Genomic DNA, 15493 nt, shown 5'->3' on the forward strand with positions numbered 1-15493 from the left:
TATATGTCATTTTTAGTAGATCTTCTTTCAAAATAAAACACACATTGTATGTTATAGGTCATGTTAGTAGGTATTCTTACTTAATAAAAAAACACATGTATTTAATATAACAATAAAATGCACATTGTATGTTATCTTTCATTTTCATAGTTATTCTTACAAAATAAAATACCAGTTTGACCTGTACTTTATTTTCTCTTTTAGACTCTTTATTTATTTATTTATTGTAAGGATTCTTTGCAGTGTAGGCAGTTGTTGCTCGTACTGAAGTAACTTGTACGTAGAACAGCCAGTAGGGGGCGCCCTCTCCTCTCTGAACTGACCTGTGAGTGGATTCAAGTCTTCTGTGATGCTACACATTCAGTCGTAAGGCTGTAAACAGAGCGTAGATGAGGTGTATGCATGAGCTGAGAAGGTAATAAGAATATTATTGATCAGGAATATTGCCTACTGTGCCTTTAGGAGACATTTGTCTCCTGTTTGTGTTTTTGTTGTTTTCTTAATGAAACGTATTGTTTTGTTTTAGGTTTCTGGCCTTGGGAGGTGAAGTGGAGGAAATCAATCACACAGTGTGTGACACACGGAGTCCTTTACTGACTGCTGAGACTGACATAATGACAAATACTCAGTAATGTTCTCGTTCCAAGCACAAAGACTTGCTCCCGTTGATTAAATTCTCGGGGAAATTCTCCAAACTTTAACACACACACACACACACACACATGTGTGTGCAGTTAAGATCTCAGTCCACCTCGTCCTGTTTGTGGTGCAATGAAGGGAACGAGGAGCCGACGTGCCGTGTTCTTCCACACCTTCAAGTTCCTCTGAAGTGTGAATGAATTACTGACACATAGTCATTGTCTCATGCACGGCCGACTGCACTCCCTGTGCCCGAGAAGCTGCGAGACGGAGGCACACACATGCACACGACACGGGAGAGATTCTAGCCACTTAACAAAAGGTTTGTCTCATAGAATTAACACCAGATTAAGCGCGCGCTATCTTAAGAACGTGTTCGACAATTTATCTCGCCGTGAGACGGCCTTTTCTCCTGACAGGAAACTGAAGTTTTTTAACTGCACACCAAACCCCTCAGAGAAAATCAGCGATTTAAGCTCGCAGGGACGCAGGAGCTGCTGGTCCCCCGCTGCCTCGTGTGGTCAGTGTGAGTGCATTAAGTAAATCATTAACAAGGATCTCAAACACTGAAGTCACACAATAAGACGTTTGAACTCACTGATGGAGGCGGCCGTGGATCAACATCTCCTGTGTGCTGTGATGTAAAATCGCTGATTTTTTCAATGGACTTTGGTGTGGGAGAGTTCTGCGTCCTGAGTAAATATAACCGTTCATTTTCTACAGCGTTATCCTAAAGTTAAAGCTCCATTATGTAACTTCTAGTTTTGCTCCGCCCCCCACCACTGCTTCAGGTCATTTAAGCATGTGCATGTAAGCGTGTTTCAGAGAACCAGGGTTGAATCCTTAACCCAAAATTCTGGTTTCAACCCTCTCATGCTTCATAGAACCCTGGTTAATTCCTTAACCCAAAAATCTGGTTTCACCTCGCTCGTATTTTGTAGAACCGAGGTTAATTTCTTAACCTAAGATTCTGGTTTCAACCCACTCTATGTTTCAGGGAACCAGGGTTGGTTCCTTAACCAAACATTCTGGTTTCTCAGCATAGTTAAGAGAGAGTGTGTGTGTGTGTGTGTGTGTGTGTTCAGAACACCTCGAGCACTGCTGTCATCCTTATTTTTATTTTATTTTTTAGCGTTACAAGCCGACTTCTGCTGTTATTTATGGAAAAAAACGAGGAACGTATGGATTAAAGCGACGATGCCAAGACGAGCAGCGGCAAAAAAAAAAAAGAAACAGCAACAACAACAAAAAGGAATAAAAAAAAACTATGATTCACTAACCCACAGCGTGGAAAAGAGCCAAAGGACAAACAAATCAATGGCAGTTTGGATGATATCTGGCCCCCGAGCCTTAACAGGCCACGGAGCAGCGGCATGAATGTAAATGTGTTGTAAAGTGCAGCTGTTTTTTCTTTCTTTTCCTCCTTCTTCTTCTTCTTCCTCGATACATAAACATGTAAAACAGGACGAATGAGCTATTTTTTACCTGATTAACACGACCGTGGAGGCAGTGAAGTGAAGTGAAGCTTGGGTTTCTCCCTGTGTTTGAGCTCTAGGAAAAGAAGAAGAGGAGACGCTGATTATTTTAAGAGACAACGGTGACATCCATCAAATTAGAAAGCAGCCAAAACAATCAAATAATGCACCGGGTAAATGATGTCATACTGCAAAATCTACGGCTCGCTGTCCGGGCGCGGGGCCAATTCACGGCGAGAGAGAAAACGGCGAGAAGGGCTTCGAACGACAGCGAGTCATCGATACACGACAGCGACTGGGTTTTCTTTGAGGGAGGGGGTGAATTTGAATTCATTTCTTTATTTATTTACTTTAGAGAAGAGGAGAAGTGAAGCGTTGGCTGGCTGCCACTCATCTGGGCACCTTCTCTAAGCAGGGCAGAAAATCAAACACGCCAGGAAAAAAGAATTAAAGGAAAGAGAGAGACAGAAAGAAAGAAAGAAAGAAGGAGGAAAAATGATTTTTTTTTGATTTTTTCTTCTTCTTCTTATAAATAGCTCGGGCTTGCCAGAAGGCAGAGGAAATGAGAGCAAGTGAGCGCTGGAAAAGAAGGACTTGAGCTTGACACGGGGCTTAAAATGGAGAGGGGGCGGAAAAAGAAGGGGACCCACTGCGCGAAAAACGTCTCCAACCAAAGCAGGGATTAGTGTTCCAACCTCCTCCACGGCCAAGATCCGCCAGCACAACTAATCACCTTCACAGCTCCTCTCTCCCTCCTTTCATCCCCCTCTTCTCCTTCTTCTCCTTCTCCTTCTCCTTCCCCTCCGCTCTCCCCTGCTCTTTAAAGTATCATCTCGCTCCTCTCATCATCATTATGGCTAAAATTAAAGCAGAGTGTGTTCTGCCAAGCACGATTAGCCGGCGCAGCCTCACAGCGTGCACTTATAGGTGCTTTCTTTGAGTATGTTTTTCTTTTCCTTCCTTTCTTTCTTTCTTTCTTGTCTTTTTCAAGAAAAATGTAAGTCACCAGTTTGCTGCACAGATGCAAGGTACATTAAAGGACGCGGGGAAAACACGGTGACCTTTTTGACCCCCAACAACACACACACACACACACCTTCTCCTTCTCCATTTGAACTTCGATTAATCAATTAATCGAGCAATTATTCAGATTTTATATAGGAAATAAAAGCCTTTTCTTTCATTTCAGCCTCTTAAGCATGAATATCTATAATCATCATTATAATAATAGTGAAAATAAGAATATGATGGTAAACTTTATTGACGTAGTACAATGTCTCAAATAAGGTCAAATTCACCTAAGTAGTAACAAAGTACAAAACGTCGATTCGATCGATTAGTTAAGAATCAACAGATTATGGGATTAATAAAAAAGTGATTGTTGATTGTCGACCTTCACATATTTCACTTATTTAAAAAAACAGCAAAAATGAAGGACGTTGTGGTTTCTTTTGTCACTATTTTCCGCATTTTCGCGACAAACCAAGTAATCGATTAATTGAGAAAGTGAATAAAAACTATACTAACTTTTTTTCACGATTTTCTGCATTGTATGGATGAAACAACAAAACGATAACTTGTTAATCGTCAGATTATGAGAATAATCATGAACTGCAGTCGGACAAGTTTATATCAAAAGTTTCACCTTTTTTATTTATAAAAACAGAAAAGCTGAAAACAGATGATGTTTTGACTTTCGTCGCCATTTTCTGCTTTTTACAGACAAAGCGAGAAATGATGGTAATAGTCATTATTTTGCTCACTAAGGTGAAAACAGAGGGTGTTTTAACTCCTTTTGTCAAACTAAACAACCAACATCAACTATTTTTACTTATCAATTTTTCTTTTCCTCTTTGACTTCTCCACAACACGATTGAATTGAGAAAAATCCAGACGGATTAACGCGTTTTGTAAATAATTTAATTTTCTTTTTCTTTGAACATCTTTAGATTCTCTTTAAGACTCGAGACATTCGGGAAATGTCACCACGACTGTGATCTTTTTTTTCTGATGAATTACAAAACACATTAATCAATTATGAAAATATTATGATGTAATTATAGTTTAATGTGTTGGCTTCTCTCTCTCTCTCTCTCTCTCTCTCGCACTCTTTTGTCTTAAATCAGTCGATCGATCAGATCAATGACAGCAGTGGATTACGGCAATTTCAAGCCAAATTCCACAAGTCTAATCCCGTTTTTATTCATCTTCCCTCACCCTTTCATTTCCTCTCTCCCGTCCCCGTCCGTCCTGACAAGGCTCCTCACAAAGATGGCAGCAGAACGACGGGGCATAAACGTAAACAAGTCAAATTGATCGCACAGAAGATGAAGCCTGAGGGGGAGGAGGGTGAGGAGGGGTGACGACGGGCAGCAGCAATTAAGCTCCTTTCTCTCCCTTCTTTCTCTCTTCTTTTTTTCTTCCTGAGCTCAATCTGTCTTTTCGTCTTGTGTAAGAAGACGGAGGTGGTGACGGTGGAGGTGTTTGGGTGAGGGAGGGGGAGGGGGGGTGAAAGAAAAAGAGCCACTTCATAAGCAGATGCCTGGCGTACGACTGCAGGCGGGGGAGCGTGCGAATTCATTCTCCTCCGCCGTAAACACACGACGACGCCTCTGTATACGTTCAGGCGCAAAAAAACCAACAAAAAAAAACGTAATTAGTCAGAGAAGCAAACGTTTGCATATTCTGTGCACAAATAATGTGCGACAAAAACACAAAGAGAGAGCAAGTGTGTGTGTGTGTGTGGAGAGAATTCTCTCTCTCTCTCTTGAATATTCATTTTTTACAGAAATAACGGTTTGCTGATGAGGCCGAGGCGTGTGATAATCAATTAGCTAAATGTTCGACAGAAACCCTGGCAAACGTCGACCGAGAGAAATAAAGAGGGAGGGGTTTAAAAAGAAAGGCTGAAATAATAAAGAAATATGCAAATGTGAAGTGAAATGACGAGTTCTGAATATCTAAAACCACATTAGCCCGGATATAATCTCACAAAGAATGAAATAAGAGAGGAAGCAGGATGTGGATTTATAATCTATTTGAGTGCAGTGAGTGTTTAAAGTGGTTTTTATAGTAAGGAAGCGCTTGTTTTACGTACAGTTAAGCTAAAGCACCTACTGTTGCCGCGACAATGTGCCTGTCAGGGTGATTTTAGGCTATTTCCTTTTGTTACTATGAAAAACTAAGGACTGCTGTTGACCTCTGACCTCTGTTTTCTCTTAGGACTCTGCATTGACTCCCATTCATTGGTACAGACTACACAAGACCTATAATCGGACCCTTGTTTCGCACTAATTTTAACCACAAGTCAAATCTTAGTCCTACACTTAACCAGTTCTTCAGAATTGAGGTCTTCCCTCCTCATTAGGACCAGGTTTTGGTCTCCATGAGGCCTACTGGTCCTGACATCCTGAAGGTCAGTGTTTGTGACAAGAATACACACACATGTTAGTACAGTTCTCTAAAGGCTGGGTCATATTTTCTGAATACGTTCGTAGAACATAAAATTGTAAAATCTTTTTCTGTGTCGCAGTTAAACCCACACACGCTTCCAGATCGAGTCCATGCTCGTTATATCGCTGTGTTTGCCGATGTCTGTCACTTTAAAGCTTTAAAGTGACTACATGTACAAATTATTGATTATTTTCTCTAATGAATTATTTGAACGTCAACAACACAGATCACATTTTCTACCAGAAGCTTCAGGCCACGCTTTTGGAAGTTCTTTTATCCAACCAAGAGTCTGTCATGACCTCTGACCTTTCTGTTAGAGAAGCTCAGGTCTGCCACGCCCCCTTACACACACACACACACACACCAGGATCAGTGCTGTAACCTGATTTAAAAAAAATAAAAAGTCACTTGTCAGGCAAAACTATCACACCCAACTGAAAGGGGGCGTTTGTGTGCTTACAGCAGCAGAGCACAGGTGGGCGGAAACAAGAAGCATTCTTTCCGAAAGACTTCCAAGCAACCTGGTTTCCTGCACAGTAGAATTTTGCTTCCGTTTGTCACTTCCTGTGTGCAGCGCGGGAATGTCACCGGGCAACATGTGATCGATTGTCGACCCCCCCGCGTCAAATTTTTGTTGAATTGTCGGCGTGCTTTTTTTGTTTTTCTTTTAAAGCAGTAGCGCGGAGGGTGGAAAATATTCAACATTGTACTGCTAAATGTTAGGCTCAAATACATGGCTGTAATGTCCAATATTCATCAACACCAAAGCAGTGACCAACAACTAAACAGTCACGCTGATCTTATCACATATAAAACCAAACTGCAGTGAGAGTAAAATAGATGATAGAGATGCGCGGATGAGCTGTAATGTCATTCACACCCACACACAAATGTTTTTTTCAACAATTAATACCCATACCCGCCAGCCACCCGAACATCATTCATTGTAGTAGCAGTCTGCTAAACATAATATGCTGTTGTGGAACAGCTGTGCAGATCCTCTAGGTCAACTCAACCTATGTTAACCTATGTATTATTTATTTATCATCATCATCATCATCTACCGCTTTATCCTCCACCAGAGGGTCGCGGGGGGTGCTGTGTCAATCTCAGCTACATCATGTGTTTGGACTGTGGGAGGAAGCCGGAGAACACGGGGAGAACATGCAAATTCCATGCAGAAAGGCCCTTGTTCCAACCAGGGCTCGAACGTGGGTCTTCTCGCTGCAAGGCAAGAGTGCTCACCACTACGCCACCGTCCTTGGAATATTTGATTATATTGAGGAGTTACATACTACTGCTTTAAGTTTATATTGAGGTGTTACGTACTAGTGCTTTAAGTTTATGTCGAGGAGTTACGTACTACTACTTTAAGTTTATATTGACGAGTTACGTACTACTACTTTAAGTTTATGTCAAGGAGTTACGTACTACTACTTTAAGTTTATATTGACGAGTTACGTACTACTGCTTTAAGATTGTATTGACGAGTTACGTACTACTACTTTAAGTTTATATTGACGAAATTACGCACTACTGCTTTAAGATTATTATATTGAGGTGTTACGCATCAGTGCTTTAAGTTTATGTCGGGAGTTACGCATCACTACTTTTTAAGTTTATATTGACGAAGCTAATTCATCGCTACTTTAAGTTTATATTGACGAAGTTACGTGACACCGCTTTAAGATTATATTGAGTGAGTTACGCACTACCGCTTTAAGATTATATTGAGGAGTTACGCATCACTGTTTTAAGATTATATTGAGGAGTTACGCACTACTGCTTTAAGCTTATATTGAGGAGTTACACAATTCTATTTTAAGATTATATTAAGGAGTTACGACTACTCCTTTAAGATTATGTTGAGGAGTTACATAATACTACTTTAAGATTATATTGAGGAGTTACGTACTAATGTTTTAAGTTTATATTGAGGTGTTACGTACTACCGCTTTAAGTTTATATTGAGAAGTTACGTAATACTACTTTAAGATTATATTGAGGAGTTACGTACTAATGTTTTAAGTTTATATTGAGGTGTTACGTACTACCGCTTTAAGTTTATATTGAGACGTTACGTAATACTACTTTAAGATTATATTGAGGAGTTACGTACTAATGTTTTAAGATTATATTGAGGAGTTACGTACTACAGCTTTAAGCTTATATTGAGGTGTTATGTGCTACTGTTTTATGATTATATTGAGGAGTTACGTACTAGCAGTTACGTAACTGCTTGAAAATTTGACTGAATTGGGAAGACTGGATTATTGATTTTTAGATCAGATTATTCTCTGACAGTCAAAGTCATTTCCTGTGAAACTGCACTGGTCTAATTGTACAACATGTCCAAACTAATTGAATTGTTCCACAGCGCGATTATATCGCGCTTTACAGTCGCACACGAAACCAATTACTGTACATGTAATTAGGCCTCGTGTCCATTAGTAACCAGTAACAAATACCAGGATTAACCACGAGGAAATGGTCAGAGCAATAAATAAAATTAAAAATACATTTTCTTCTTCTGGATTTTCCTCTGTCACAGCAGGACTCGTCGCCCTCTACTGGACAGAGCAGGACTTTTCTGTTGGGAAACAAAGACGCAGTTCTCAGACGAGGATAAAGAGAATTAAGGTATGTTTTCTGAGGAGGGTTAAAGGGACAGTGCCTAACTTGCTCTGTGGTTGTGTGTGTGTGTGGATGTTGGTCCAGCGGGGGTTGAGTGGGTGAAACATCTGTCATCCTGTCATCACTGCTGTTACATCAAACTATAAATGGGCCATTTTTTTTGTTGTCTTTTTTAACTCCACTATAGCAGTGGCTATGCTAATGCTATTACCTTACATAATTATATGAACTTAGACTTCCTTAGTTTCCTCCTCAATCTATTGAACTATTGTTTTTATTAATGTTTTTTTCTTTCAAAGGGAAATAAACCAATAATAAAAACTTAAACCACTTTTATTTTATTTTTTCATTTTTTTGCAGCCATAACCCACATGGAGCTCTTGAGTGGGAAAGTGGGATTTTCACCAGGGGGCGACTCTGCTGGTAGTAAAAAGAAAGTACTAAGTCTCCTCTTTTCTTTTTCTTCTAATTCTGTAAATTACGTTCACTTTTAGCGGAAAATACAAACGTCAACAAGGCGCCGACCAAACTACAAATCCTGTGACTCATCAAACGCCCAGAGGAGCATCCACACATTTAAAACAGTGTTTTCAGCTGCAGGTCAGTCACTTTTTATTAAAAATTCAATATTATATCAAACATTGAGGTGTAAAGTTCACATTAAGTTCAGCGCTCTACATGTTTTTATTTTGTCCACGCATGAAAATTGAAAATCTCTTTGTGTACGACTGATTTTTACTGTGACACAAATAAGACAGAATAGGAATTTGGTGAGGTTGCCCAGAGTTTCCAAAACTGGACTCCAAATTTAAACGCGCTGTGACAAATGGGATTTATTCTTAAAATGCAGGCAAAATAAAATAAAATGAAATGAAAAAAGATACAGATAGCCAGACAGACAGCAGCATTTTCAAACACCAGGACAGTGTGGATGGAATTTCTGCGTTTTTGACAAATAAAAAAAAATATCTTGACTCAGCATCACTGAGATTTTCTCTCCCGTGGCACCGTGTTTTTTTTGCCATGTTTTTGGGAAGCTGTGGCGTCGGGGACGCTTTTATTGTGAAAAAAACCCCACAACAAACTTCCACCACACACACACACTTTCCCACTGCCTTTGTGTGTGTGTGTGTGTGTGTGTGTGTGTGTGTGACAACTTGGCTGCTTTGCAGGAGCTGAGCTTTGAACTGTGGACTGACAGCATGAGTGGGGGGAGACGGAGTGAGTGGGGAGAGGAGGGAGAGAAGGGAGAGAGAGTTCCAGACGCAAATGTAAATTATTGTTCCTCACACTTTTAACCCACAGCAGCTCCAAAACACCACCTCCTCTTTCTCACTGTGGACACTGATGAGCTCCTGTGGAAGGAAACAGTGGTTGTTCCAGTAAAGAGTAGAAGTATCTGTAGAAGTGCTGCTGATGGTGGGTGGGGGGGCAGAATTCTGACATGATGTTGCCCTCTTCTGGCAGGCGTGTGCAACTGCAGCTCACCTCCAACAACTCACAGCCCATGTTTTTGAGAGCTGAGATGATTATTATGATTATTAATCAATTACTAAATTAATTGTCAATTGATGTATCAAAATTAAAACAGGTTTTTTGATTTTTTTGTGAATATTTTCATATATTTTTGTCCCACATAACAACAAGATAAAGTTAGTTTGGAGACGGACAGATTGACATTTACAACATATTATGGAACAAACAACCAGACAATGATCTACAGATGAATCAGAGTATTGTTTTAATTATTTTATGCAAATTTGAGACATAGGGATTGACTCCAAATGGTTGACATCTGTTCAAAAGTTCAAATTATGTCACAGTGTCACTAAAGAGTCATAGATTTGTATTTGTTTATAAACTGAGGTTTTTAATATATAAGTTAAAATCAACTGAACTCAGTTTGACCCTGTTTGTTTGTAAAGAAAATAAACTTTCTTTACCTTTACTAATACTAATTAGTCTAATTACGACATTTGCAGTACAGTAATATTGTACAAATGCACATGATATTTACGTATTAACGATGTCTTCAGTTGAGAATATTTAAAAACTCTGAAGAAATGAGTTTTGATTCCAAACTGTCGTCACAACTCAAAAACACCGGCTTTCAGTTGATGCACAAATGTTTCTGTGTGTGTATTTTCATGCTTTTGTCGTTTTGTGAGATTTAATTTTCTGTGTTATCTTTGTTTTCTTTGAGCACACTTTAAAAGTGCTATATATAAATAACTATTAATAATAGTAATAGTATTTTTTTAGGATCATGTGACTCACTCAAGGCCATTCACACACTTTAAAACTAAGAATTATTGCTCAGACCAAGATTATAATATCACACAACAAGTTTTGCTACAAATAATGATATTTTTGGATGGATAATTATGTAAATGGGACAAATCCTAGCATTAAAGTAAAGCTGAATGATTCATTGATCAGTAAACTAAATACTAAATTAATCGGCAGCTATCTTTATAATGGATTTCAGTGTTTTAAAGCAAGTTTTCTGGTTTTCCAGCGTCTTAAATGTGAAGATTTTCCGATTTCTTTGTGTTCAAAACACGTTTGAGATCAACCTTTTTCCCACATTTTCTGACAAACAAGTCGTTGATGAATCGTGAAAATAACCGTTAGATGAAAATAATCGACGTACGTCAGCGGCTCGTCGCGTTCACTTGTGCGTTTTCTGAGTAGGAAAACAAATGACGCTGACGGTGTTTTGGGTTGACGACTGAGACTGAGACGCGTCTCCTGCTGCTGCTGCTGCAGCTCGCTGTCGTCAGGCAAAGCTCCCGAGTCATTTCCCCTCGCTGCATCATCCTCCTCCTCCTCCTCCTCCTGTGAATCAATAGCTCTCTGTCGCAGCATATCATTAGACATAAGTATTATAATTACTTGTGTTATTAATTTTGCCTTAATACCGGGGATAATATGATATGTAATTCCACCCTGTTGAGGGAAAGGAAAATTAGATGATCACAAATGCATCTCTTATGAAAATCAATATTGAAATGGATATTCCAATAATGCCAAACCACTGCACACTGGCCCACACACACACACACACACAGATACTGCCAACCTTATACATGTATATATATTTTTATTTTTTTTCCCCTCATGCATATAAACCAATCATTTTCTGCTCTCATCTGGAAAAATAAAAATATATATATAAATATGTGTGACATATTTCACACGGGCGCTCTCTGCATACGAGGCAAAACAATATGGATTTGTGTTGCCTCGCAAACAATTTTAATAAAAAGCCATCGATCGGGGATGGAGTGGTTAGCCAGTGGGCGCAGAGCACCAGACCCCCGGTGGGTCCGGATCGTTAATGTCCTCGAACTGCCGGCTCCACTGGTGCAACATATGTTCAATAAGGTTCTGGCACCGCTCTGGAGCTCCGGGGGCGTTTGATTCTGATACAGTCGCGTTCCTAAAAAAAGCTGCTGTGACGGAAACAACGGGACACATGTGTATGACATATGTATGTGAATACATGACACGCGTGGCTTCAGAGGACGGTTTCTACCACGTCTATGACTCAAACCGGTGAATTTACTGATTAAAAATGTAGAAATAAACCAGATTATTTGTGTAACGCTGACTATACTTCCAATTCCGTGCTTCCTGTTCTTTAATACCCCTTTATTGGTCACCAATGCCAATAGCCGGAACACCAAATCAGCAATTTTCCAACAATTTCTTTCTTTTCTTGATTATCGATTATATAATCATCATCTTTCACTGTTTTATTTTGATGACTGTGTGATTTTTTTTGCCTCTGTTTCCACCTTTGAACAGTTTTACATCAGCGAGAACGAGACAAATGTTTTCACGTTGTTGAAAAGATTATGATGATGATGAAATAATCAAAAAAAGAAAAGAGGGAAATCAGTAGTTTGGTATCTAATTGTGAATTTACAGCTAAATAATCCACAAAGTCATTGGTAGTTAAGTTTTATACCAGCAGAGAACCAGTAAAAAACAAAAGCGCTAAATCCGTGCCGCGTAAAATATCTGTTTCTAAACAAACAGCTCATGTGGCCACTCGGGTGTGTAGGTGCAAACAGGAAGTGGATTTAAGTTCAGTTCACTTTAGGTCTTCTGATGGTACAAAAAGAATGAAAAACAACAATAAACGTAGACGCATAACGCACAACCAACATTTTACGTACAACGAGTACAAGTAGTAAAACAGCTGTGGTGTAAAATACAGGAAGGGTTTGCAGTGTTTTCAAACTTCTCCGTTTTCTGGACACGAAAATGTCTTTTTTAAAGAAAAAATAGAGAAGTTTGGATGTTACCGAAGTTAATGAGCAGAAAAAACAAATGTGAAGCGAGGTTTGGTGTCCGTGTTAAGAAGGCAGTGGAGTTAGCTTAGCAGAGGCTAATCAAACACTCACACAATGCTTGTTTGTTTATTTAACTTAAGTTATACTATCTGACTTTGCTGCGACTTTATCGTACGTGAAGGAAATAGATGTCACGCGTTCTCTGAAACATTACACGTAACCCAAACGTTAGAAAACAACGACGTCACCACTGCCGTATCCAGCGGTGACAACGTTCATCCTGATCTGTTCAAATATCATGTCAACTTGTTTTAAAAGAGACTGAACCACGTTACATTTAAATTGACGCCAAATCCGGATCAAACTTAGTTTTGACAGAGACATGATTTTGTTTTGTTTTGTTTTTTTTACAGTTTTGCTGTTTATAAGATAAGAATTTCTTGAAAATTTTATCCCTTTTCTGTGACATCATGAATGAGTAGATGCTGAGCAATATCCAGTTATGATTTATAATCGACATGTTTTTGTTGTTTGTCGAGATTTACAAATGAAAACTAACAGTTAAGCAAAAGCGACACACACACACTGTCAGGTGTGACATCAACACACACACACACACACACATACGTCTTCTTGACAGAACAAAGAAATATATATGTATATATATATGTATATATATATATATATATATATATATATATATATATATATATATATATATACAGAAGTGTAAAAAAACACCTCACAGTGTGCAGCCACAGAATCTATATCGCCGCAGCAGCACAAACGCGCGCTTATAACATTTTCTGCAGTGTAGGTATCAAAGCCCTGGCACAGTGTTACACTTTTAATTACCTGCTGCTTTTATTCTCGTGCTTATGATTTCAATTCCTCTCTGGCAAACGCCGCTGTAATGATATTCAAAATGCCTGCTGGCTTCTTCTGCGACTGTGAGAAAAAAGTGTGTGAATATCCCTGAGTTTATGGGCTTATTTGTCCTGCAGTCACTTTGTAAAATCTTTATTCTGCCGAACATATCTTTTTTCTTTCTTTCTTTCTTTCTTTCTTTTTTTGTATATATATATATATATATATATATATATATATGTGAGCCTCGCTGGAAGGAATAGCAATAAAGATGTAGGGGTGTGTATGTGGGGATCAATGCAGAATGTATTAGGCTGCACTACTGAGACCGACTTCAATAATAAAAGAATTGATCCTTTAAAAGTGAAGCTTATTCTGGGCATGGTAACGAAGGAGGACGGTCCATTCCAATACTGGCCGGGACCAGATGGAGAATCACACACACACACACACACACATGCTGAAAGTTCACATTGTATTTCAAAACCCATATGAGATTCAATCACACAATTACTGAGGGATTCTTGTTGGAATACATGCATTATGGAGGAGCATGTCCAATAATAACAGAGCATATGGTATAACATATTCAACTGGCTCTGCATCAGCTTTTTCTCTCTCTCTATCTCTATCTCACTCTCCAAGTGCTAAAGTTGGTGAGAAAAAAAGAAAGAAAAGAAAAGTGTGTTGAGAAGAGACAGTAGTTAAAAGAGGTGGCACTTTATTATTATTATCATCATTATTATTATTATTATTATTATTGTTATTCATGGGATTAACAATAGTGACACTTTCTCTGTTGTTTTTAGTTAAATAATAAAGTGATAGTTCAGGGTTTTTTAAACCTTTTAACACCTTAGCTTCAAAATGTCTGGCTGGACTTTTAGACTTATTTTAACCATAGAAGGGCCAGAAAATTGTCCATTTCTCCAGAATAACTTTCAATATCTGGCAAAGTGTTTCACTTGGAATAAAACACTGTAGTTGTACACGGACACCAGATTTTGCGTGTGAAATTTGATGCACGACTTAGCTTTCGGAAACTGCTGGAATTATTCCAACGGCACAAACCACTGCGTAATTGCACTAATTCATAGTGCGCTTGGATCGCAAACGTGTCGCCTGTTAAAGGGTTTTAAAGTGTGACCGTATGAGGTCGACACATAAACTGTACGGTACGGTTTGGAACGGTCCTGGGTCAGGTTTACATTTTGACTCAGAACAGTAGGAGTGTAGGCCACGCTCATGCTTTGACTGAGAATAGACTGTGTGTGTTAAAGAGAAAGCCCGATCGTACTGTACCATTTTACTCCTGACAGATGGGGTGGATATTTTCATACTATTTCTAGTGGAAACGCAAAAAAATACATACTGTACTGAACCAAACTGTCAGTGTTGAAAAACATGGCTGCCAGCCCGATTTTAGCCACATACAAAAAGGCCTCACCAAACCGCGGACCCCTCACTCTCCTGCACCTTTTTTAAAAATCAACAGGAACTTTGGTTTCCTGTTAGGAAAGGTTGACGAACGGCAAGATAAAGTAGTAAACATATTCTTAAGGAATCATAGTCTTAATCTGACTTTTGGTGAGTGGCTAAAATCTGTTTGATCCCCACTGACGGCCACGTTTCAACGGGGGTTTGTGTCTCAGTTTGGGGGCGGTACTTTCGTGGGATTAATGGTAGACATGTCATCAACGCCTTTGGCTTCAGTCCAATCTGCTTTTAATCTGCGGTTGTTATCAAAATACCTAGAGCAGCGTCGTCCATTAGTCACCATCGGACACATCAGATCCCGCGGCCGCCGTCTCTGCACGCCGCAGATGACGCTAACATAAGCACCTGCGGTAATCAAGCGCTCGGGTTGGGGGGGTGGATAGAACAAGCACACTTCACCGTGTGCCTAACAAGCGCACTTCACACACTAATCAGCTCGAGTGGACACGTATTGCGTCCACATCCGTGTGTTTGGATTTTCGAGCCGTGGCTGAGAAAATGATCCAGATAGTATCAATAAGCTATAAGGTTATCAAAGTATGTGGAGATATAGTGTAGAGGGGGAGGACGATTCCTGCGGTGACTATTGATAAAAAATGAAGTGCCGGATGCAAAGTGAGGGTCTGA

This window comes from Solea senegalensis, unplaced genomic scaffold, assembly GCF_019176455.1.
Source record: "Solea senegalensis isolate Sse05_10M unplaced genomic scaffold, IFAPA_SoseM_1 scf7180000014006, whole genome shotgun sequence".
In the NCBI taxonomy this organism is placed as follows: domain Eukaryota; kingdom Metazoa; phylum Chordata; class Actinopteri; order Pleuronectiformes; family Soleidae; genus Solea; species Solea senegalensis.